The following is a 25,742-nucleotide window of genomic DNA, read 5'->3' as shown; positions in this document are numbered from 1 at the left end:
TGCATCAGAAGTGTTCCATAGGATTATGGAACAAATGATGGAAGGTATTGAAGATGTTCGCGTCTTTGTCGATGAAATAATAATTTGGTACACCACCCCGCAGGAGCATCTTAGTCGCCTCCAGCGCATATTCAGACGTATACATGAGCATGGCCTCCGCATCAACAGGCCAAATGCTCTTTTGGTCAGACAGAACTTAATTCCTCGGGGACTACATCTCCCAATTGGGTGTGCAGCCAGATGCGGACAAGGTAGCTGCCATCACAGCTATGAAAACACAGAGGACAAGAAGGCGGTCCTCCGATTTCTGGACATGGTCAATTTTTTAGGGAAATTCATCCATAACCTCGCCTCGCATACCACAGCTCTCAGGAACCGTGACAGGAAGATGACAGACTTCCAATGGCTCCCTGCCCACGAGCGCGAATGGAGGGAACTTAAGGCAAAACTGACCACGGCCCCGGTCTTAGCTTTCTTTGATCCAGCAAAGGAGACTAAAATTTCGACCGATGCCAGTCAATCCGGCATTGGGGCAGTGCTCCTTCAATGTGATGAGGCCTCATCATGGGCCGCCGTTGCATATGCGATGACCTCCCGCTCGTTCCTGGTTCGTCTACCGGATGGCTCTATTCTGCACCGCAATCGACGCGCCTTCGTCTCGTTCCACGCTCGCCACGTGATCCTCCAGTGTCGCCTCGCCTTCCTGCTGACCCTGCCACGGACTATGCAGAGCTCCCTGTCACTCTGCCTCGCCCTGACTTTGATGCAGTCCAGCCCGCTCCTGAACCGGCGGCTCTCGACCCACCCTTGAGGCGGTAAACCAGAATTCGTCGCCCACCTCAGAGACTAAATTTATGAACTTTTCGAATTTATGGATTCTCTGAATTGTTTCGTTGCTTTGTTTGATCGTTTCCCTGGTTTACATATAGTGTTGATCTCGTTACTCTTGTTACATACTGCTTCTCTGCACCAGGCACCTTCCCATGTAAATATCTTAGTTCTCATGTACATAGTCCTGTAAATATGTCTTCGCACCCCACACGTAGTTCGGAACATTATCACCACAGATTATTTATTGCCACACACATACATTTTTTTATAAAAGGGGATATGTCATAATATACACCAGTATATCATGGTGCAGACACACACACTGATGGACACACAGCAAGACCAATCAACACATACAACACCACAGCCAATCACCAGTTAGAGCACACTCACTATAAAGATAGAGGGCATCAGTTTTCCCGCTTATTCGGGATGCAGCCTCTCAGAAGGACAGAGCTTACAGCTTACAGCATAGATGTTCACCATGTGCTGAGTGCATAAACTGGTTAGGATAGTGTGATATGGTACGAATAAAGTAATGGCATGATGGGAAAACTGGTCAATGGGAAGACTGGTCAAAATATTTGATACAGTGTAAGAAATGCTGCCCTAACCATTTCAGACCCCTGTAAGACTAATAAGGCCGACTTTGCATAACTTGAAGTATGAATAAGATCAGAGAAGGTCAAGCCATTCTAAAATACCGGATCTCAGCATCTCCTGATAAGACTAACTCGTCATAACCCAGGGCCGTAGGAATAAGACAAGGTAAGGTCAGGAAGAAATAAGCCTCCTCCGACCTCTCAATGTTCCCTTCACAGACAAGATAATGGTATGAGTGATGCGACAAAGAGCCCAATAAGGTCAGCAGGCATTGCTTCCGTTTCTACTTCCGATCGAATTCCTGACTAAGCTATAGTCACGCAATCTTGATAATGATAATGTATAAATACTGAACTGATTTTCTGTAAAAGCACGGACTTGAGAAGGAATCAGCAAGTTTCACTAACTGCTCTCTGACCTCAAGTTTCAGCCATTACTGCATGCAGTCGTTTTGTAAATAAAGCCTTGTTATTTTGTCTCAACGAGCGTTGTTGAATCTTTCTACTACAGAAGCAGGAAAATATTGACTACAACATAGGCATAGGTCTTTAATTTAATCTAACATCATGTTAGCCCACAGTGAAAGTATGTTCAACAGTTTCTAGCTTAATAAAATAGTGTTGTTCTATTTTAAGTGTTGGTGGCCTGTATGTGTTCCACGGATCCAGAGCACCCAACACATCAACAATGAAACCAAAACTGCCTGACTTTCATTGCCATTAATTTGAATGGTAACAATTGGGAATGGTGGCAGCATTCAGAGAAACCTTGCACATTAATTGATTGGTAAAATATGCACCTGAGCCTGCTGCTTCATTGAAACCTTTCAAGGAGTTTACTGGTAATTGGGGGTACAATAAGGATAAAGAAGATTATGAAATTAAATGTTTGTTAGTATTGCTTGAATTGTTACAGAAAGGAACGTGATGAGCAGCAGTGCAAAGTGCCAAATATACAACTAGTGAGACAAACAGAACAGTACACTAGTCACAAAGTCATGTGAAGGCTACAACCAAAGATTACCAATATTTGTCACATCACATCACATGAGGCATATTCTATTCAGTGCACCGATATATTTCCAAAGGAAAGAAAATTCAAGTGACTGATCGAATTGCGGAATACTGTGGATGCCGAAAATCTGAAATAAAAAACAGAAAATGCTGGAAATACTCAGCACATCAGGCAGCAGCTGTGGAGAGAGAAACAGATTTGTAGGGCACAATCTGATTGCTGCGTCGCGTCGAGCACAAATCCGCAAGAGCCGGTTAGATTGCGGGAGAGGCAAAACTGGAAACAGTGCCGATTGATTTCCGATCTATCCGGCCAGCACCCATTCGCGAGATTCGGGTCCCACCGCAACATGGTGAAAAACTAATAATCACCAATTAAGGCCAATCTTGATCTCATTAACGGGGAAGACCCCCTATTGAACGGCCTCCCGTGATCTAACCACCTCCCCAGCGAGGGGTCAGGCAGGAACCCTTTAGCAAACCTATTTAAAGATGTGAAGCTAGCGCCATGGCTGCTATGGGGATCAGAGGAGATGAGTATCCATCTTCGAAATTGGGCAATCAGTTTGGGGGACCGGGCTGCTGCCCCGTGCTTGGGGCGGGTGGGGAACACCTGGGGGGGTCAAGCACAATCGGGGGGGGGGGGTCGGCTGCCATCGGTGGGGGGTCGCCCCTGGGCTGGAGGGTGATGGGCTCAGCGCCCGTGGGTCCAACATGCCACCCCCCAGGTTTGTATACCCATACCCAAGGCAACTTCGGCTGCTGACTGTCCATTCCACCTAACACCCCCAGGATAGAGGCCTGTCTGTGGAAATGTGGTGCAGGTCACCTTAACTCCCAGTGAGTGTGGAGGCCTCTGGCTGTACAGCTGAAGACTTATTGCTAATAGGTAATTGGCAACATTATTAACAGTATATGTCGCAGGAAGCTCCGCCTCAACAAGGAGATGGTGCGGCACCTATGCCACATCCTTGCTGATTTGGCATCACGTGGAGGAGGAAGATACCACTTCCGGTGACCATTAACACATCACAGCTCCCAAGTGGATTCCTGTGGGTAGAATTGCCATGTCTCAGGCGAGTGTTGCTGCCTAGCATCCCACTCAGACTGTGAGGCCTGGACACTTTGCCTGAACACTGGAGACATCAACACCACAGAGGCAGCCAACAATCAAACACCCAGGAGCTGGGCCTCAGCACTGGGACATCCCGTGACCAGACGTGGGTGTGTGGATTGGGGAGGGATCCTGCACCCGGTCCAAGTGATATTCCCTCTGGGGCCCTGGGGTCTGGGGTCTGATGTCCAGAAACACCCCTGTGGCCGGGGCTACATGTGCAGGGTCCCCAAGCACAACTGGCTCATTGGATGACATCGTGGGGGAAGGCAGGGAACGTAAGGGTGGGGGAGGGTTGGGGGACTCGAGGGTCCCGGGGTAGAAGTCATAACTTATTATCAATCTCTCACCCTTTCTTACAGATATCACATGATGGATGATATTCTGGACCCCACAGCAGCTGCCCTCAGAGTGCTGCTAACAGGCCAGGCAGCCAGACACCAGAGAATGAGGCGGCACCAGCGTCGATGGAGGCTTGAGGCGGCAGCCCATGCGCAGAGGCCCGCCCCACATGCTGAGGACCCGGCTGCCCATCAGGCCATGGAGGGACCCAGAGGGGGAGGCCAGCACAAGGTGCACAGGCATCGCTGGTCGTCTGAGGAGATGTCAGACAGTATATGTCGCAGGAAGCTCCGCCTCAACAAGGAGATGGTGCGGCACCTATGCCACATCCTTGCTGATTTGGCATCACGTGGAGGAGGAAGATACCACTTCCGGTGACCATTAAAGTCATCATGAGGCTGAACTTTTATAATGTGTGTTCATTCCAGGGCTCAAGAGGGGACCTATGTAGCATATCCCAACTTCAACCCACAAGTGCATCCGTGAAGTCATGGATGCTCTGTTTGCCCGGGCATCGGACTCTGTAAACTTCGACCTGGACCAATCCCATCAAGATGCGCAGGTAGCAGGATTCTCCACCATCGCCAGGATGCCCCAGTCCCAGAGGTAATTGATAGCACTCATGTTGTCTTGTGTGCATTGGGTGATCCGAGAGCACTCTTCATTAACAGGAAAGGGTTCCACTCCCTGAACGTTCAACTTGTGTGTGACTACCACCTCAAGATCCACCCTTCCCAGGGACTGTACACTTCAGCTACATCCCAGAGCAGTCGGAGATCCCCATTGTCTTCGAGGAACACCCCAGGAATGACCGGTTGGCTCCTGGGGGACAGGGAGATCCCGCTGAGTTCCTGGCGAATAACACCAGAGATTGATACGGAGACTCAACATAATGAGGCACATGTCGCCACCTGGGCTGTCATTGAACGGTGCATCGGACTTCTGAAAATGTGGTACCGATGCCTCGACTGCTCTATTGGTATACTGCAGTATACCCTCCCAGAGTGTTGCACGCTTTGACGTGGTCTGCTGTGGCCTCCACAACTTGGCACAGCAGCAGGGCTACCTGCTGGATGTGGAGGAGGTGCAACCTTCGGCCTTATCCGTGGAGGAGGAGGAGGAGGATGAGGAGGAGCCAGGGCTGGAGGTAGAACCGCGGGAACAGCCGGAGGATGGAGGACAGGCGGTGGCGGCGAGGGTCCGGAATGCCCGGAGGACCAGGGAGGCCCTCATCCTTGCCTGCTTCTCAGAGGGCGTGGCTTTGACTGTCACCTGACCCCTTCCCCCCTTTCCACCTACCATCCCCCCCCCAACCTGTCTCCCCTCCCCACCCATCCCACCTCCCCCTCCCTATCCGCCTCTCCCTCCCCCACCGATTCCACACCCCAATCACCTTGTTCCACCTTCCCAGGCTCTGTGCTACATCACTCCAGGATGAAAGGCCTGTGTTGGCACTGTCACCGGGTCAATATACAAGGCAGGAGAGTGATGATAACCCACTGTGAGCTGCGCTTTGGGGCTCCTCAATCTATGCCATAACCTGACTCCTGTCTGTCTGCTAACAGGATGCTCTCACCCATCACCTGCTTGTGGTATGCCTCGGGGGAGGGATCCCAGACCTAGGACCACCGTGCTCAGGGGGGTTGGGTTGGGGTGGGCCTGGGGGCAACTGGGGAAGGGGCTGTAGGCCGGCCCGCAGTGTGGAATAACGTGACAGAGGCTTCACATGTGTCAGGTGTAACGTGTTTCAATGGTGTACCATTGTGATATGAACTGTCCCTTGCTACTGATAGTGCTGCTCCCCCTCCCCACCCAGTGCCCTCTCCATGATCCTCAAACTGCTCAGCCTCCGCTCTCTGCCACTACATCTAGGTGTGTCCCAGGCTGCACATCAGAGGGGGAGGCAGCCTGCTGCTTACCGCACCCTGTGGCCTTTGATGCCCCTGGCAGGCGTCTTCTGGAAGTCCTGAAGCCGGATGGCCCCAGCTGACTTGCCGATGGCACATGCCTCGCCGTGCATCCCTATTCCGCCTGCTGACCCTGAGACATGCCATTGTCGGGAGAGGGGGACTCGGGAGAGCTGGTGACTGCCGTTGTCTCCCTGTAGGGAAGCTCTGGGTTGGCCTGCAGTACTGCTTCCTCCCAGTCCGTGCCCATATGGTCCTGGGACATGTTGGGATGGAGGGGCAGCTGGAGTGAGCTCCAAAGGCCCCTGTATCATCTGCTCCGTCAGCCCTGGTGACTTCACATTGATTGCATTATGGTGTCGACACCCTCAACGATACCCCTCTGTGACCGGGCCACACTTTGCCGTGACTCGCCAATGTCCACCTGTGTTTGGAACACGTCTCCCCCAGTTCCTCCATCTCTGTTCCAGTGGTGCAACCTTACATATCAATATTTTAGTGGTGCCTTTTTCCCTCAACCAAGGATGTCACCACAATGTGACAGGACCCTAAATCTCATTCTCCACTTTTCCCTCATTTCTGCTGTTACCCATTCCTCTCCCTCCCGGAATCATGATGGGCTACTCCATGCTCTCATCCTCCAGCCTATCAGCCTCTGTATTCAACAGATTATTTTCTGTCATTTCCACCACTTCTGGCATGATACCACCTCATCTTCTCCTTCCCTCCCCTTTCCACATTCTGAAGGGGGACCGTTCCCTCCATGATCTGCTTCTCAATCACTCCCACACACCATTCCCTCCCCATGGTACCTTTCCATACAAACATAAAGATGTAACATGATGGCAAGGTGGCATAGGGTTAGCACTGTTGCATCACAGCTTCAGGTACCCGGGTTCGATTCTGGCCTTGGGTGACAGTGTGGATTTTGCACGCTCTCCTTGTGTGTGTTTCCTCCGGGTGCTCTGGTTTCCCCCCACAATTCAAAGATTTGCAGGTTAGGTAGATTGGCCATGATAAATTACCCCTTAGTGTTCAAATTTGTGGAGGGGTGTTGTGTGGATGGGCGCGGGACTGGGCCTAGGTAGAGTGTTCTTTCAGAGGGTCGGTGCAGACTCGATGTGCTGAATGGCCTTCTTGTGCACTGTAGGGATTCTATGGAACACCTGCCCTTTTATCTCCACTATCCTCACCATCCAAGGTCCTTTCAGGTGAAGCTATTTTATATGCATACTTCTTTCTGTTCAATCTACCGTATTCGCTGCTCATAATGTGGTCCCTAATCTAGGGAAACCAAACGCAGATTGGGAACCTCTTAACGGAACACCTCCGTTCAGTTTGCATGATCCTGAGCACTGCTACCCTGTTATTTTAATTCTCCACCTTGCTCTCACGCTGAATTCTCTGTCCATGATCTGCTCTGTTCAAGTAAAGCTCAATTTAAGCTTGACGAACAGCACCATATATTTTTCTTGTGCATTGTATACACTTCTGGGCTCATCATTAAGTTCAAAGTTTCATAATGCAAAGTCTGTCATACCTCAGGGGTTTGGGGTAGGAGTGGTATGATGGGGCACGGGTTTTGGTTGGTTAAGAGGGGGGGTCGGGAACTCAGTTGAGGGGGTGTGGTTAGGAGGTTCAGCCAGATGGGTCTGGGTGGTCACCTCGGCTCCAGGACATCACTGCATGAGTTCCTGAGGGTAGAGTCTTAGCCCTAATCATCTGCAGCTGCTACATCAATGACTTTCTTTCCATCATGGTCAGATGTGGGATGTTCACTGATAACTGCACAATGTTCAGCACCATTCGTGACTCTTCAGAAACTGAAGAAGCCCATGTCCAAATGCAACAAGATCTGGGCAATATCCAGGCTTGGGCTGACTAGTGGCAAGTAACATTTGAGCCACACAAATGACAGGCAGTGAACATCTCCAACAAGAGAGGATCTAACCTCCGTCCCTGACATTCAATGACATTGCCGTCGCTGAATATCTCCAGGATCAACATCCTGGGTGTTACCATTGACCAGAAACTGAACTGGACTCACCATATGAATATTTTGGCTACCAGAGTTGGTCAAAGTCCAGGAATCCTGGGCAAGTAACTCACATCCTGACTCCCCATAGCCTGTCCACCTTTTATAATTCACAAATCAGGAATGAAATGGAATACTCTCCACTTACCTGGATGAGTGCAACCCAACAGCATTTGAGAAGTTCAACGCCATCCAGGACAAAGCAACCCACTTGATTGCCACCCCTTTCACAAACATTCAATCCACTACTGACGAATAGTGGCAGCCAGTTTTACCATCAACAAGATACACTGCAGGAAATCACCAATGTTCCTTCAGCAGCACTTTCCAAACCCACGAGGACGACTAACCAGAAGCAGCAGATACCCGGAAACATCACCATCTGGAGGTTCCCTTACAAGTCACTCACCATGCTTACTTGGAAATATATCACAGTTCTGTGGGATTATCATAACTATCAGCATTGCAAGGATTAATGTAGTGTCGATAGTAGCCACTAGAGGGTGCTACAGTTACAACTATATAAGGCAGTGATGCTAGACCTTAGAGGCGGAGTGTATGCAGGAGTTAGCTAGTGAAGGTTAGAAGAGCAGATAGTACAAGTGAGTGCAGATCATAGTTTAAATCAGTGGTGAGATTAGCTGTTGATGAGTGTAGTTTAGATGTTATTAATCAACTGTGTATTCTTAAGGAGTACATGTCGAATCCATGTTAGTAGTGTAAATAAATTTACAGCTTTGATTCAATTAAAGCTATTTTGTGGTCTACTCCAACCATCCTGAAATAAGCCAGATGAAGAAGACCACAAGTTCCTTCACTGTCACTGGGTCAAAATCCTGGAGCTCTTTCACTAACAGCACTGTGGGTGTACCTATGGTTCAGGGACTACAGCAGGTTAAGAAGGCAGCATACCACCACCTTCTGGAGGCAACTAGGAGTGGGTAGTAAATGCTGGCCTAGCCAGCGATACCCACATCTCATAAATTATTATTTTTTGTAAAGTTTGGGAGTCAGGTGACCATTGTAGGGGTGGGAGTGGAAATCTGGTTGGGTGGGTAAGATGTGCTGGGAGGTTCGGCTGGTCAATAGGTTGGTGTAGGATGGATCGGGAGGTCAATGGTGAAGGTTAGGATGGATAGTGTGGGTAGTAGGAGGGGTTAGTAGAATGGTTAGGATGGGTAGGATGGGGGCGGAACGGTAGCACAGTGGTTAGCACTGTTGCTTCACAGCGCCAGTTTCCCGGGCTCGATTCCCGGCTTGGGTCACTGTCTGTGCGGAGTCTGCACATTCTCCCTGTGTTTGTGTGGGTTTCCTCCGGGTGCACCGGTTTCCTCTTACAGTTCCCGAAAGACGCACTTGTTAAGTGAATTGGACATTCTGAATTCTCCCTCAGGGCACCTAAACAGGTGCCAGAGTGTGGCGACTTGGGGAATTTAACAGTAACTTCATTGCAGTGTTAATGCAAGTCTACTTGTGACACTATTAAAGATTATTATTATTAGTGGGGGAGCCGGGTGGTCACTGTAGGGTTCAGGGGGTAGTTGTTGGGCTTGGGGTGCAGTCGCGGTGGGTGGAGGGTAATCAGGTGGGTGGGCTGGGTAGTCACGAGATTCGGAAGGATGCTCGGGGTCAGGAGATAGTTAGGGGTGAAGGCTAGGCAGGGCGTCAGTGCTCTTGTCATCCAGTGGTTTTAATTAGTTGAACTTTTCCTGGGTACCTATTCTGGTAAGATAGTCAGAACCATTTTTAATCTCTGATTTAAATTGGAGATTCAGATACATCCCAATGGAAGGTAATTGTCCTCTCCGGTCTGTCATAATATCCACTCATGTATAGAATGAGATGCAGACAGGCAGTGATTGACACACAGGATAACCAATGGACACACACGACACATAAGAACCAATCACCAGACAGGACTACTATAAAGCACACAGGGCATTAAGACTCTCCTTCTCTCAACAGGACACAGCTACTGAGATAGTAAGAGTGCACAAGCTAGTGAGCACTATCACCATGAGGTAGAGAGTTAGTCTGGTCAAGCCAGTAGGAGGTTATCAGTTAGATTGATAGAGTGTCAGCTCACAGCAGACAGTGTACAGCAATCAGGAAGTTCAATAAAATCGTGTTGGACCATCTCCTGTGTCAGAAGCCTGTTTCTAGTTTCACTGCATCCAGTTGAAGTCAATGTTGAACCAACTTACTGAACACATCATGGTACCAGAGTGCTATTAATCCTAACGAACCTACCTCGAGTGCATCTGCAATGACCAGCCATTCAGCGGCATGGAAAACATCCAGCCTCCTTCGCAACTCCGGATCTCCGGCAATCTCGGCGCCAACTGGAAAGCCTTCAAACAAAAGTTCCTCCTGTACATCGAGGCCTCCGACCTCAAGGCAGCATCGGATGCCAGAAAGATCTTGCTGTTCCTGTCGACTGCGGGGGATCACGCCATCCACATCTATAACTCGCTTACATTTGCCGATGGCGAAGACAAGACAAAGTTCAAGACAGTTCTGCTGAAATTCGACAGCCACTGCGACATTGAGGTGAATGAAAGCTTTGAACAGTACATCTTCCTACAGAGGCTTCAGGGTAAGGATGAATCTTTTCAGTCCTTCTTGACCCATCTCCGCAGCCTAGCGCAGTCGTGTAATTATGACTCGACGACTGATTCCATGATCCGGGGTCAGATCGTTTTCGGGGTCCAGTCCGACTCCCTGCGGGAGCAGCTCCTCAAAATCAAACAGTTGACCCTCTCCGTCGCCATCGAAACGTGCGTTGTCCATGAGCATGCCAGAAATCGCTACTCCCACATCAGGGCGGCAGAAACTGCAAAACTGGCCTCCCGCGAGGCAGAAAGAGTGCAGGCCATAGGGAAAATGCAAGAATTGAGCATTGAAGTGAGTGGCCGCTTCGCACGCTTTTCTCGGGTCCCAATGCCATGAAGACACTAGAGGACAAAAAGGCGGTCCTCCGCTTCCTCGGGATGGTAAATTTTCTCGGAAAATTCATTCCCAACGTGGCATCCCACACCACGGCCCTCCGGCATCTCGTTAAAAAGTCGACAGTATTCCAGTGTCCTCCCGCACACCAAGCGGAGTGGCTTGCGCTGAAGGCGAAGCTCACCACAGCCCCAGTACTGGCGTTCTTTGACCCAACCAAGGATACCAAGATACCCACAGACGCAAGCCAGTACGGCATTGGGGCGGTGCTCCTCCAGCGAGATGATTCCTCGACCTGGGCTCCAGTGGCATATGCCTCCAGGTCCATGACTCCGACCGAACAACGGTATGCCCAGATCGAAAAGGAGTGCCTGGGTCTCCTGACAGGAATAGTCAAGTTTCATGATTCCGAAGTTCACGGTGGAAACAGACCACAGGCCTTTAGTCCACATAATCCAGAAGGATTGAAATGACATGACACCTCGGCTGCAGCGAATTCTTCTTCATCTCCGCCGATATGACTTCAAACACGTCTATACACCGGGCAAGGAGCTGATCGTCGCGGATGCACTTTCCCGATCCATCACCATGCCATGTGAACCGGGCGACTTCAGTCACCACATCGAGGCACAGGTGCAGTTATGTGCCAGCAACCTCCCAGCCACTGATGAACGAGTTGTCCAGATACACGTAGAAACTGCCAAAGATCCTCTACTGCAGTGCGTGATGCAACACCTTGCGCATGGCTGGCAAAAGGGGCAGTGCCCCCAGTTCTTCAACGTTAAGGACGAGTTAACTGTTGTCGAGGGGATCCTTCTGAAACTAGATAGAATCGTCATTCCCCAAAGCATGCAAGCCAAGGTGCTCAGACAGAACCATGAGGGTCGCCTTGGGGTCGAAAAATGTTGACGCAGAGCTCGGCAGGCAGTCTACTGACAGGCCGTTGCCAACACGGTCCTCAACTGCACAACATGCCAGAAGTTTCAACCAGTTTAGCCCAAGGAAACACTGCAACAGCACGAGATCGTGACTTCTCCGTGGTCCAAGGTGGGGATAGACCTCTTTTACGCAAATGGGCATGATTACGTGCTCTTGGTCGACTACTCCTCCAGCTACCCGGAAGTGGTGAAACTGTCGGACCTCACGTCCAAGTCAGTGATTAAAGCCTGCAAAGAGACGTTTGCCAGGCACGGCATACCACTCACAGTAATGAGTGACAACAGCCCATGTTTCTACAGCCAAGAGTGGTCGGACTTTGCGCGATCCTACCACTTCAGTCACATCACATCCAGTCCCCATTACCCGCAATCGAACGGGAAGGCCGAAAAAGGCGTCCATATTGTAAAGCGGTTGCTGTGCAAGGCTGCAGACACAACCTCGGACTTCAACCTGGCGCTGTTGGCATACAGGGCAACCCCTCTGTCGACTGGTTTGTCTCCGGCGCTGCTGTTCATGACCGCAACCTGAGGATGACTGTTCCAGCCATCCATGTTCCAGACCTTGACCGCCTCACGGTGCTGCAGAAACTGCAGTGATCCAGGGACCATAAGAAGATCACGTATGATGCTCATGCCAAGGATCGACCTGCGCTGGCTCCAGACGATGTTGTTCGCGTCCAGTTGCCTGAGGGAGGTTGCTCAGCCCCAGCTATTGTCGTCAGGCAGGCTGCCCCTAAGTCCTTCGATGTCCAAATGGCTGATGGCTCCATTCTACGGCGCAACAGGAGGGTGCTACAAAAAGTTCCCTGCCCACCGCCTGGCCGCACTTCTCCGCATGTCATCATGCCTCCTCCGGACATCTCGCATCATGAAGCCACTGACATGGCAGCAATCCCGCCTGTCCAAGTGCCGGCGACCCCCCCCCTCCTCCTCTGAGGCGATCGACAAGAATTCATCGCCTGCCACAAAGACTGAATCTATAGACTTAAATCTTGTAAATTTTGTTCAGTTTGCTCAGTATCTGCACAATAGACACCTTCCCATGTTCATATGTTCATTCACTCACCACTTGTATATAATCATGCATGTATATATATTTCCACGTACCAAAATTTACGTCAAAATGGGGAGGTGTCTTAATACCCACTCATGTATATAATGAGATGCAGACAGGCAGTGATTGACACACAGGATAACCAATGAACACACACGACACATAACAACCAATCACCAGATAGGACACCACCACTATAAAGCACACAGGGCATTAAGACTCTCCCTCTCTCTAGAGGACACAGCTACTGAGATAGTAAGAGTGCACAAGCTAGTGAGCACTATCACCATGAGGTACAGAGTTAGTCTGGTCAAGCCAGTTGGAGGTTATCAGTTAGATTGATAGAGTGTCAACTCACAGCAGACTATGTACAGCAATCAGGAAGTTCAATAAAACAGTGTTGGATCATCTCCTGTGTCAGAAGCCTGTTTCTAGTTTCACTGCTTCCAGTTGCAGTCAACATTGAACCAACTTACTTAACACATCGCGATCAACTGCCGTGCAGTCTTTGCATGAGAGTTTCTGGGGGCATCTCCCAGTGTATCTTCAGGGGTTGCTCTCGGGTAAAACCTGAAGTGTTGGGTACTCTGCCACACAGATGAACCAACACGGTTGTGAATGGTACAATGCAGTTTTATTTGAAACATCTATTTACACTGGTAAACTGTTTACTGAGGTTCGATCATGACCCTTGATTCTGTGGACCTATTCCTAATTCTATCTTGTAGTGGCACTCAGCACATGGTGGATGTCTGAGTGGCCTGCAATGAGCTCTGTGCCCTGAGCCGTCTCCTGCTCGAGTGCCCAGGAAGTGTCGTGTTCCCTGTTTTGTACTGTGTATGCTCTTGCCTGTGATTGGCTGTCGTGTTGTGTGTGTTGATTGGTCCGTTGATCTGTCCATCAGTATGTATGTATGTATGTGCTATGATGTTTACCTGAATATCATGATATCCCCCCTTTTGTTTTACAAGAACATGTGCCTACGTGGTCATAAATAGAGATGTGTACTGAGTGTAGCTAAATGTGTGTGTGTGCAATATTTACAGCATGTACATGGGGCTAAACTATATACAAGGGGCGATGTCGGGTGCGACATAACAACGAGGTTGTACCATAAACAAAGAACGGTTGAACGATAAAGTGAATTCCTGTAACGATAAGAACATAAACATATTAACACAGTGGTAGTATGAGTTCAATGTACAAACAGGCTCATAAGTCCAGTCCAGTAGGTGGGCGACGAATTCGGGTTGACCGCCTCAAGGGTAGGTCTGGAACCACCGGCTGAGGAATGGGCCTGGCCACGGGCGACGACGGAAGGGGCATGGTGGCAGGCAGCTCCACGAAGTCGATGTCAGGAACAACAGGAGGGCGCGGTGTCAGTGTAAGGTCCCGTAGCGAGCGTGGAAGTAGGTGAAGAGCTCAGCGATTGCCCCTACGCATGGATCCATCAGGCATGCGAACCAGGAACGAGCGGGGAGCCACACGCCGGAGAACTTTGGCAGGTGCTGACCAGCCACCTTCTGGTAGGTGGATGCGGACTTCGTCTCCAGGGGCCAGGGTGGGACGATCAGTTGCCCGTGTGTCATATGCCCTCTTCTGGCGACCGCGCTGCAGTTGCATTCTGTGTAGTACCGGAGCATGGTTGGTTGTGGGTGCCAGAATGGAAGGCACAGTGGTCCTGAGGGTGCGACCCATCAACCTGGGCTGGTGAGAGGCCAGTCGCTAGTGGGGCCGTGTGATAGGCTAGCAGGGCTAGGCAGAAATCCGATCCGGCAGCAGCAGCCTTGCAGAGGAGCCGCTTTACAATGTGAACGCCCTTCTCCGCCTTTCCATTGGACTGGGGATGCAGAGGGCTGGACGTGTGAAACCATACGAGGCAGCAAAAGATGACCATTCCTGGCTGGCGAAACAGGGCCCATTGTCCGACATGACAGTCATCGGAATACCGTGGCGAGCGAAGGTGTCTTTGCAGGCCCTTATGACAGTGGACGATGTCAAATCGTGCAGGCGTATGACCTCTGAATAGTTGGAAAAGTAGTCAACGACGATGACATAGTTCCTGCCGAGCGCGTGAAAGAGGTCCACACCCACCTTCGCCCAGGGGGACGTCACAAGCTCATGGGGCAGAAGCGTTTCAGGAGGTTGCGCCGGTTGAAACCTTTGGCAGGTGGGGCAGTTGAGCACCATATTGGCAATGTCATCACTGATGCCCGGCCAGTATACCGCCTCTCGGGCCTTCCGTCTGCACTTCTCGACCCCCAGGTGGCCTTCGTGTAGTTGGACGAGGACTAGCTTGTGCATGCTGTGCGGAATCACAATCCGGTCCAGCTTTAGGAGGACACCATCAATGACGGCCAGGTCGTCTCGGACATTGTAGGACTGCGGGCATTGCCCTTTGAGCCACCCTCCCGTCATGTGGCGCATCACATGTTGTAGAAGGGGGTCAGCCGCAGTCTCTCGGCGAATACAGGCCAGACTGGAGTCGTCAGCCGGCAGATTTGCCGATGTGAAAGCCACCTGCGCCTCCACCTGACAGATGAACCCCTCCGAATCTGGCGGCATGCTCACTGCTCTAGATAGGGCATCCGCAATGATAAGGTCCTTACCCGGGGTGTAGACCAGTTGGAAGTCATACCTCCTAAGTTTAAGTAGGATGCGCTGGAGGCGAGGTATCATCTCATTTAGGTCCTTATTAATGATGCTGACCAGGGGGCGGTGGTCAGTCTCAATGGTAAACCGGGGGAGACCATACAGATAGTCATGGAACTTGTCTAACCTGGTTAGCAAGCCCAGGCACTCAACAAACAAAGAACAAAGAACAAAGAAATGTACAGCACAGGAACAGGCCCTTCGGCCCTCCAAGCCCGTGCCGACCATGCTGCCCGACTAAACTACAATATTCTACACTTCCTGGGTCCGTATCCCTCTATTCCCATCCTATTCATGGATTTGTCAAGATGCCCCTTAAATGTCACTATCGTCCCTGCTTCCACCACCTCCTCCGGTAGCGAGTTCCAGGCACCCACTATCCTCTGCGTAAAAAACTTGTCTCGTACATCTACTCTAAACCTTGCCCTCTCACCTTAAACCTATGCCCCCTAGTAATTGACCCCTCTACCCCGGGTAAAAGCCTCTGACTATCCACTCTGTCTATGCCCCACATAATTTTGTAGACCTCTATCAGGTCGCCCCTCAACCTCCTTCGTTCCAGTGAGAACAAACCGAGTTGATTCAACCGCTCCTCATAGCTAATGCCCTCCATACCAGGCAACATTCTGGTAAATCTCTTCTGCACCCTCTCTAAAGCCTCCACTCCTTTTCGATCTGCGCGTACCGCTGTTCTGTGGGGGTCATGGCCCGCGAGGCATAGGTGACCGGGGCCCATGACGCAGTGTCATCCCGCTGTAGGAGCACTGCTCCAATGCCGGACTGGCTGGCATCAGTCGAAATTTTAGTGTCACGAGATGTGTCGAAAAACGCCAACACCGATGCCGTAGTGAGCTTAAGTTTGAGCTTCTCCCATTCCTGCTGGTATGTGTGTAGCCACTGGAACTCCGTGGACTTCTTGACGAGGTGGCGCAGAGCTGTCGTGTGGGAGGCAAGGTTGGGGATGAACTTCCCCAGGAAGTTGACCATGCCTAGGGAGCGTAGCACTGCTTTCTTGTCTGCCGGCTGCTGCATGGCTGTAATGGCGCTCACCTAGTCTGCATCCGGACGGACCCATGACTGGGAAATGTGGTCCCCCAGGAACTTCAGTTCGGTTTGGCCGAAAGAACACTTGGCTCGGTTGAGGCGCAGGCCGTTTTCGCGTTTGCGCGCAAAGACGCGCTGGAGACGATAGATGTGCTCCTGTGGTGTGGTGGACCAGATGGTGACGTCGTCCACGTAGATGCACACCCCTTCGATGCCTTCCATCATCTGCTCCATGATCCTATGAAAGACCTCGGATGCCGAGATAATGCCAAATGGCATTCGATTGTCGCAGAACCTGCCGAAAGGGGTGTAGAAGGTGCACAGCTTTCGGCTGAACTGATCCAGTTGGATCTGCCAAAAACCCTTTGAGGCATCCAGTTTCATGAAGATTTTAGCCTGGGCCATTTCGCTCGTGATCTCTTCCCGTTTGTGTATGGGGTAGTGTTCCCTCATAATGTTGTTGTTGAGGTCTTTTGGATCAATGCAGATCCGGAGCTCGCCGGAGGGCTTCTTAACACACACCATGGAGCTGACCCATGGCGTGGGCTCCGTGACCCGGGATAGGACCCCTTGGTCCTGGAGATCCTGCAGCTGCTGCTTGAGGTGGTCTTTGAGTGGCGCTGGGACCCTGCGAGGTGCGTGATTAACCGGGGTGGCGTCCGGTTTGAGCCAAATTCTATAGGTGTATGGCAGTGTTCCCATGCCCTCGAATGCCTCCTGGTTGTGGGCGAGGAGCGATTGGAGCTGTGCGCTGAACACTGCATCCGGGAAGTCAGATGTGCCGTCTGGAGAGAGAGAGTGGACTCGTTGCACGAGGTGGAGAGCCTTGCATGCTGTGCGCCTAGCAGGGAGTCCTTTGATGAGCCGACTATCTCGAATGAGAGTGTGGCCGTGTGTGTGTTGTGTGTCACCTGGAGCTGGCAGGATCCCATAGCCGGGATAACGTTCCCATCCTGCAACGGGGCGGCCGAATTGGTGGTCTGACCTTCATGGCGTAGAAGGCTGACCATGCTATGAGGTTGGCGGAGGCGCCAGTGTCCAGGCGGAACGTTATCGGTGATCGGTTGACCGTTAGGGTGGCACACCATTCATCACCCGGATTGATCGTGTTAACTTGCACCGGCTGGTGGGTCCTGGGTGGAGACATTCGGTTCCCATCAATGACCGCAACACGGAAGGCGTCCCGGTCGTCTGGATATCATCTGGGCACGATTCGTAATAAGGAGGCTGAATGGTCCGCACGTCCCTGCGAGGTTGTCGGAGTTGGGGAATATTGGCAGGTTGAGCTGCTCGACAGCAAGCAGCGTAGTGGCCCACCTTGCCACAGCGGAGGCATTGTCGGCTTCTTGTGGGACATTGCCGCTTTAAATGTGCGGCTCCACAATTGCCGCACGTCGTGATGTCATGGCGTTCGTTGCGCCACTGCGCATGCACGGTTCGGTCTTGCGTCGAGCGCGTCTGCGCATCACGTCCCTCAGTGTTGCCGTAGTTTTTGGCGCGCACAAGCGCGGGAGGCCTCGAAAAGCGCACAAAATGTCCGCCCTCGTCCGGGCCGCCGGCCGGGAGGAACTCGATTGCCTGGACCCGTTTGGCCTCGTAGGGCGCCTGCCTTGCCAACCGGCCACGTAGGACCCCTACCGCGCCGATTCGGCCGCCTGAAATTGGGTACAACGGCTAGTCGCGTTTTCGTGCAGGACACAGGCTTCGATTGCGGAGGCTAAGGTGAGGCCTTTTATTTTTAAGAGCTGCTGGCGTAGGGTGCCCGAGGTGACCCCAAAAATGATCTGGTCCCAGATCATGGAATCGGAGGTGGTGTCGTAACCGCAGGTCTGCGCGAGGATACGGAGATGCGTAAGGAATGATTGAAAGAGCTCATCCTTACCTTGCAGGTGCTGCTGGAAGAGATACTTCTTGAAGCTCTCGTTGACCTCGACGTTGAAGTGTTGATCGAGCTTGAGATGGACCGTCTTGTATTTGAATTTGTCCTCGCCTTCCGCGAACACCAGGGAGTTGTAGACATGGATGGCGTGTTGACCTGCCGTGGTGTGGAGGATGGCGATCTTTCTGGTGTCCGAGGTGCTTTCCTTTTCGTTGGCTTCCAGAAAGAGCTGGAAATGCTGTTTGAACAGCTTCCAATTAACGCCGAGGTTTCCAGCGACTTGCAGCGGCTGCGGTGTGTTGACGGTGTCCATGGCACAGGATGGCAGATTCCGGTGGATTTGTAGGTAGGTACCAAAGTCACTCCTGGTACTATGAAGTGTTGGGTACTCTGCTACACAGATGAACCAACACGGTTGTAAATGGTACAATGCAGTTTTATTTCAAACATCTATTTACACTGGTAAACTGTTTACTGAGGTTTGATCATGACCCTTGATTCTGTGGACCTATTCCTAATTCTATCTTGTCGTGGCACTCAGCACATGGTGAATGTCTGAGTGGCTGGCAATGAGCTCTGTGCCCTCAGCCATCTCCTGCTCGAGTGCCCAGTTTAGTTGGGGTTGTTCCCTGTTTTGTACTGTGTATGCTCTTGGCTGGCTGTCGTGTATGATTGGCTGTCGTGTTGTGTGTGTTGATTGGTCCGTTGATCTGTCCATCAGTATGTTTGTATGTATGTGCTATGATGTTTACCTGAATATCATGACACATCCCTCTGGAGAACATAAGTTATGGGCCATTGTTTCTCTTTCCAAAGATGCTCTCTGACCTGCTGAGTATTTCCAACATTTTGTGCGTTTATTTGAAATTGTATAAGGTTCTTTCACATCAATAGAAATATAACCAATTTCTCATCTGCTATTCTAGCAAACATGCAAACCGAGATATGTTTAGCACATTCATGTCACCACTAAAATAGCAGAGGGATAGATTATAGATGGGCTCATTCAGCACACAGTCGTGCAGTAAATTCAAATAATTCTCCACATGAGTGTTGCAGAGAGAGGATGTGATATTGATCCAATCGGTATATTTGTGTTGTAATAAATTGTGACTAATAAAAATGTCAAAGTAAATGTCATGATTCCACAACTGGCAATGTTCAATTTTACAGAAAGCTCGCTGCCGGGAAATTAGAGTTTCTGAATTTTGCCAGCAACTATTTGATGTGTTTATATAATACTCCTCCACTTTTTAGCAAAGTTTCTAATCCATTTAAAATATACAGGTTGACATCTGTATTGAGACAATTCCAAAAATATCACAGAATGAGACTGATATTAGCAATAATCAATGTAGGCTTAAGTCAGAACAAAGGCGAGTAAAATAACTCTGTTGAAAACAATCAGCATGAAAACTTCCATTGTATATTGTGCTTTTTTTATGGAAAGAAAATATTTTTGTGGAACATATCACTGGAATGTTGCCTCATGCGCTGATAATGAAGTAAATGAAGCAATTTTATTGTTTTCTAATAATACTCAATCTCACTTGTCCAATACCATTGCCAGAAACGGTGAGCATATGGATAGAATCCGGTCATAGAATCCTTACAGTGCAGAAGGAGGCCATTTGGCCCAGCGAGTCTGCACCGGCCCTTGGAAAGAGCACCTTACTTAAACCAGCACCTCCACCCTATCCCCATAACCCCAACTAAACTTTTGGACATTAAGGGGCAATTGAACATAGCCAATCCACCTAACCTGCACATCTTTGGAATGTGGTAGGAAACCGGAGCACCCGGAGGAAACCCACGCAGACATGGGGAGAAAGTAAAAACTCCACACAGACAGTCACCCGAGGCTGAAATTGAGCCCGGGTCCCTGGAGCTGTGAGGTAGCAGTGCTAACCACTGTGCCACCATGCACTCACAATTAAAACTGTCCCCAGGAATAGTTACGAGTATTGGCAGCCCATCAGTGGAGGTGACCAAACAATCTGTTTCATGTGGTGTTGGTTGAGAAATCTTCTCTATTAAAGTGGCTGAAGAATCTCACATGAGAGGTCAAAACAGAAAGCGCTGGAAAAAGTCAGAAAATCTGGCAACATCTGTGAAGGGAAAAATAGAGTCCTATTATGATCCCAGAGAAGACCTAACAGTCACTCGGATACCGGACAGAAACCCCATTATTTTATTTTAGTTTTGTAAGACTGTGAGAAAAGGATGCAGTGCACCAGGACTGATTCCATGCACAAATAGGGATATGGTATATTAAAACAAACTTTATTACTAATACAGTATTGCAAACTTTAACACCAGAAAGACAAATAGCTTTCAAGTACCAGTTAAACAATGCTTAACAATAACATGAAACACCAACTACAAACTGCTATATTTTACCTCCAGTTAAGCAAGCCCCATATCAGGTCAAAATCCACCTTAAATTCATTTAGCAGACTCAGGAATACTTTCTGTAAAGATGTCTCTTGGTTCAGCCACTTTGAGAAAAGGATATCTTTCAGACCCAGCTTGCAGATTCTTGCCTGTCTCAACTGACTTTCGAACCGTGGGCTTTTTCAGAAACTGCTGTTCTATTCAGGGGCAAAATCTTTTTACTTAAACTGTTTTGAGAAAAGTGGTTGGTCCTTCCACAGTCAAGTCTTTAACTGACTGTTTCTCCAGAAACTGCTGGTCTGCTCACAAACAGACATTTAACTGAACTGTATTGAGAGCACAGCTTCTTGTCATTCACATCCCAATCTAAAACTAAACTGAAAACCTCAATAACTGACTTCTTCAGCCCCTTGCTCCTTCCCACGGGACCTTCTTTATATAAATGATTAGCCAAACTTTAGCAAACAATATCCATGGCTGGAATGAATTATGATCTTACTTTTATGATGCTTTAATTGCATCAATATCTCCAAAAGATCCAGCTGCCCTTCAAACCAGGACTTTTAAAAACATGACTGCAGGAGTTACACACTAACCCAGACTTTTAACCCATGCTGCACAAAATACACACAATACATTCATCACAGTCCAATATGACTCTTTTTCGGAACTCAGGTGAAGGTTGATGTATCATCTGACCATCAATGGAACACAGACAATAAATGGCTAATCTAGTTAAGGGATAAATTTTGGTCAGATGACTGGGACTATATTCTTCTTTGAAAGGCATATTTGATGTCCGCTTGAGAGAACAGGTAGTGCTCAGTTTAATGATTAACCCAAAGGGACATATATTTAGGAGCATCTCGAGTGAGTTTAACATTTGTTGATGTTTTTCAGTCAATGAAGCTAGTCACTTTGCTGAGTTAGAACAATTTAGGAATTCTGCAGTTACACAATACATGTGGGAATACAATTCCCTTTCTCACAGTTACTTTCCAGAAGCACATTGATCGGCACCTGGGAATAGACTAAAACAATTTTGTCCAGCACTTCAGATCAACTCAGACATAGTGAGAGAGATTTTCCCATCTCCATGGTTCCAGGATTGGAGGTGGAGGGGACCAGGGAAAATAATGTGTTTTGTGTAGTTGTGTTGGGACTGCATTCTTAGGGTGAATGGTGAACTGGATTGGCTGTCTGAACCACGAAGATAGGCAGAAAATTAAGTTACACATGTGCAGAGGCCGTCAATTCTATGGCAGCGGCCTTCCTGTAGCAGGCGTCACAGCAGTCAGAACCAAATTCTCCATGCGTGCCCTAATTGTGGGTCGGCGGGCATGAAACGCTGAGCCTGCAGCCCAAGCTAATCCTCTTGCGCCGATTCCCTTCCACTTCATGGGCCTTACTGACCTGGAGTCACATCACTTTTTAATTTACTGACCTCCTCCAATGGCTCTGTCCCTTGCGGTCCCAAGCCTGCCTCAGCAGTGTGCACCTCTCCCACAGGGGTTGCATATTTGAAAATATAATGCTGGATCTCTGCAAAAGTGACAGGAAGCAGGAGATGGGAACATTCCCAACTCTGCAAAACCCTTGAGTGTGGAGTTGTGATGGAGGAGTTAGGCCACCACTTTTGGAGGCAGTCCTCAGGTAGCAGATGGTAAGCTTGGCAGGCTGAAACTCTTGTCTCCATTTACTGGGCAATCAACCCAGTTACAATGATGAATAGTAGGTACGCAACCCTCCCACTCTTACTCCTCCATTCATCCCAAATGTTCATAATGAGCCCCTCTGGGAACTGTATCAACAATATCAGACTAAGCAGATGACCTCATTATGAATGCTCTGCTGAACTCCAAGAGTGGCTAATCTAGTTAGATCTCAGCAAGCAAGGTTTATACAGTTTGAAAGGGGAGGGAAAGCTTTGTTCAATTATTTTGTGATAATTTGCTGTTTCTTTGAAAAATGTTTCAATAATAATGTGTTTACAAGATTAACAGGTCTGAAGTGGATCAAAATTCTGCCATGGATGCTATGAATGACTGTGATTTACAGCTGTTTGATGACTTGAAGCTTATCCTCCATCCACCCCAGCCTCCCCTGCCACCACCACATTATGCATGGCCCCTCTGAAAGGCAGTGAACTATTTCTGCTTTTCGGAAGAGCATGATTTCATCAAAAATTAGAAGGTGGGAGGGAGGGATGTTGCATTGTTCCCCCCACAATGAAGTCGGCAAGGTTTGGAGTGCTGCGTGCAGGCTTTTAAAAGATATTAATTTACATGATGTGGACATGCTGGCCACACGCACCATTATTCTGCATTGGCAAACGTTATTGGATTGTTGGAAACGGGATTAGAGGGCAGGTATCCTAAAATAAGGACCCGTCCACCATTGTTAAATGCCTCCCGAGTTGACCTGACTCAGTATAAATCCAGATCACTGTTGCTGAGATACCTGTCGATGTGAACATGTTTCTGTGAGGAACGTAACACTTAATCAGAAAAAGTTTGCAGTTTGATTAAAATTGCCATAACTGCTAATCGCAATCACAGAATGATTCACATTTACAGGAAGGAATCACGGGCAATTGACAGACTAAACAAAACAGGAATCTGAAGTGAGGACATATAGAGCTGAATTTAATAGAGGCAATAGGAATCGTGCCTGCCCACTGGAAATCCAGAAGGCTCACCACATTTAGCGCCACTCAGGCACCTAGCTGGGCTGTGGTTTGTCTTCCCTCGGTAAAGGAACATGGGCAGAAGTCCCACCCAGTCAATCAAAGATGGTGGCTGCTCCCAGTTTGATTGTCGTTGGATCCCAGGTACCGGTGTGTGATGGCAGGAGGGGTCATGGGGAATGAGGATCGAAGTAAAGGTGACGGCTGGCGGAGGGGGAGGGGGGGTGTTCAACAGCAGGGTGTGGCTCTCAGCAGACACCTTCCCCCGCTCCCGCCCCCCAACTTCCCGATGCCTTTTCTCTCAGTCAGGCACAGTGAGCTAGATTCTCCAGTCGCCGATACCGAAATCACATTCGGCGAAGGGCCGGAGAATCCATATTCCCAACAGAATCGGGCGTGGCGCCGCTTTCGCGATGCACCGCCCCCACCAAAGCGGCGTACTCACCCTGTATCCACGACCACAGACTATTGCCTGAGGCCCGCCCCTCCATACTCCACCCCCGACCGGCCGAGTTCCCGACGGCGTGTGTCGGTGTGGTCTCACCTGTCGGGAACTTAGCGTGGCGGCTGCGGACTCCGTCCAGCATGGCCACAGTCGGGAACTGCTGATCAGTGGGTAGGGGAGACATTGTTCAGGGCTGTGGTGGGGTGGCCTGGGGTGTGCGAGCCGGCAAAAGGGAGGACTATTTCGCGGGCCAGGTCCGTGAGTGGCATCTGCGATGAAGCACGACACGGCCGCTGCAGGCCAGCGCCGTGTGCATGCGCGGCCACGTGCCCAGTAATTCTCCAGGCCATATTGGCAGCTAGAGTCAGGTGTTTTACGCTGCCCCCCTGCTAGCTCCCAGTAAAACGGTGGCCGTTTTGCACCAGTTTTCCTACTGTTCTCATTTGGTGTGGGGACATAGTCTCCAAATCGGGCAATCCAATGTCTTTGAATGAGGTACCCACCTCAGGAGCCTGCAAGGATCCCACACAGATTCACTTGCTGTACTTCCCGCATGGTAAGCTCCCCAATCTTTAATACCAGCAGCAGTGGAATGATGCCCTTAAGTAGACAATTGGTGCCCAATGAAAAGCCTCAAAAGATCCCATCCAGAAGGTGTCCGACAAGGTACCTCACAAATGGTTAAGTCAGAAGATAAGAGTCCATGGTGTTGGAGGTAGTATATTGGGCAATGGGTGGGAAACAGCTAGTAGAGATGAGGGTCTTTTTTTTCAGGTTGCCGATCTGTAGCCAGTGGGGTTCCACAGGTATTGGTGCTAGAACCGCAATTGTTTACAAAATATATTAATGACTTGGAGGAAAGAGGTGAATGTACTGCAGCCAGTTTTGCAGCCAACGCAAAAATAGGTGGAAAGGCAAGTTGCGTGAGGGAAACAAGTAGTTTGCAAAGGGATATCGATTGGTTAAATGGGCAAAAAGTTGGCAAATGAGTATAATGTGGGAAAATGTGAAGTTGTTTATTTTGGAAGGGAGAACAAAAGAAAAGAGTGGGCATGATCTACCGACCAGATAATGCCGGGTCGGTTATCAGAAACCACGCTGGGCGCCGTTCGGTTTCCGATCTAACCGACCCTCTCCCGTTGGCGAGATGAGAAACTTGCCATGGTGTGGTGAGGAACCAATAATCACCAATTTAGACCAAGCTCCATCCCATTAATGGGAAGGACCCCCTAACAAATGCCCCCCGTGCTCTAACCAGCTCCCTATCGAGCGGTCTTGCGGGTGCCGTTCAGTACACCCATTTAAAAATGTGAAGCTGGCAGAGTAGCTACTGTGGGGATCCAAGGAGGTGAATAGCCATCTTCGGAATCAGCCTGGAGGTATCGGTGCCACTACCCCAGTGCGCGGGGTGGGGGGCAGGGGAGGTGGCAATCCCGCTCAGGGTGTGGGCCACCACCATTGGGAGGTGGGGGGGGATTTGCCCGAGGGGGGGCATGGGGGGCTGCACCTGCGGACCGGCATGCTACCCCCGAATTGTATCTACCCATAATAGAGGCTGCTCCAGTTGCTGCCTGTCGGTCCCACCGAACACACCCGCGGCAGAGCCCCGACCGTGGTAATATGGTAACGGTCATTTTAACTCCCACTGGACCTTGGTGGCCGCTGGCCATGCCGCTGGCCATGCCGCTGGAGGATATTGTTAATGGGGAATTGGCAAATCTAGCAATGTGAAGGCTTTACAGCTCCCAAGTGGATTCCCATCGGTTCACGTGCAATGAAGCAGACGGTTATTAAAGCCTAGCATTCCAATCAGCCATTGAGACTTTGACATGCTGCACGAACACTGGACGCAGCAGCAT

At 49.9% G+C, this 25,742-nt stretch overlaps 1 long non-coding RNA gene across 1 annotated transcript in view; it reads right to left on the bottom strand.

Annotated features, from left to right (window-relative positions):
• The window catches only part of LOC140391398 (uncharacterized), a 150,731-nt gene extending 129,656 nt beyond the window's left edge, over positions 1-21,075 (bottom strand). Inside the window, exon 1 of the long non-coding RNA XR_011935042.1 lies at positions 20,759-21,075. This is a non-coding gene — a long non-coding RNA (uncharacterized lncRNA). The remainder of the gene's footprint in view (positions 1-20,758) is intronic.
• Positions 21,076-25,742: the final 4,667 nt, after the last annotated feature.

Source organism: Scyliorhinus torazame, chromosome 15, assembly GCF_047496885.1.
Source record: "Scyliorhinus torazame isolate Kashiwa2021f chromosome 15, sScyTor2.1, whole genome shotgun sequence".
NCBI lineage: Eukaryota > Metazoa > Chordata > Chondrichthyes > Carcharhiniformes > Scyliorhinidae > Scyliorhinus > Scyliorhinus torazame.
This window is presented reverse-complemented; position numbering and strand designations above follow the sequence as displayed.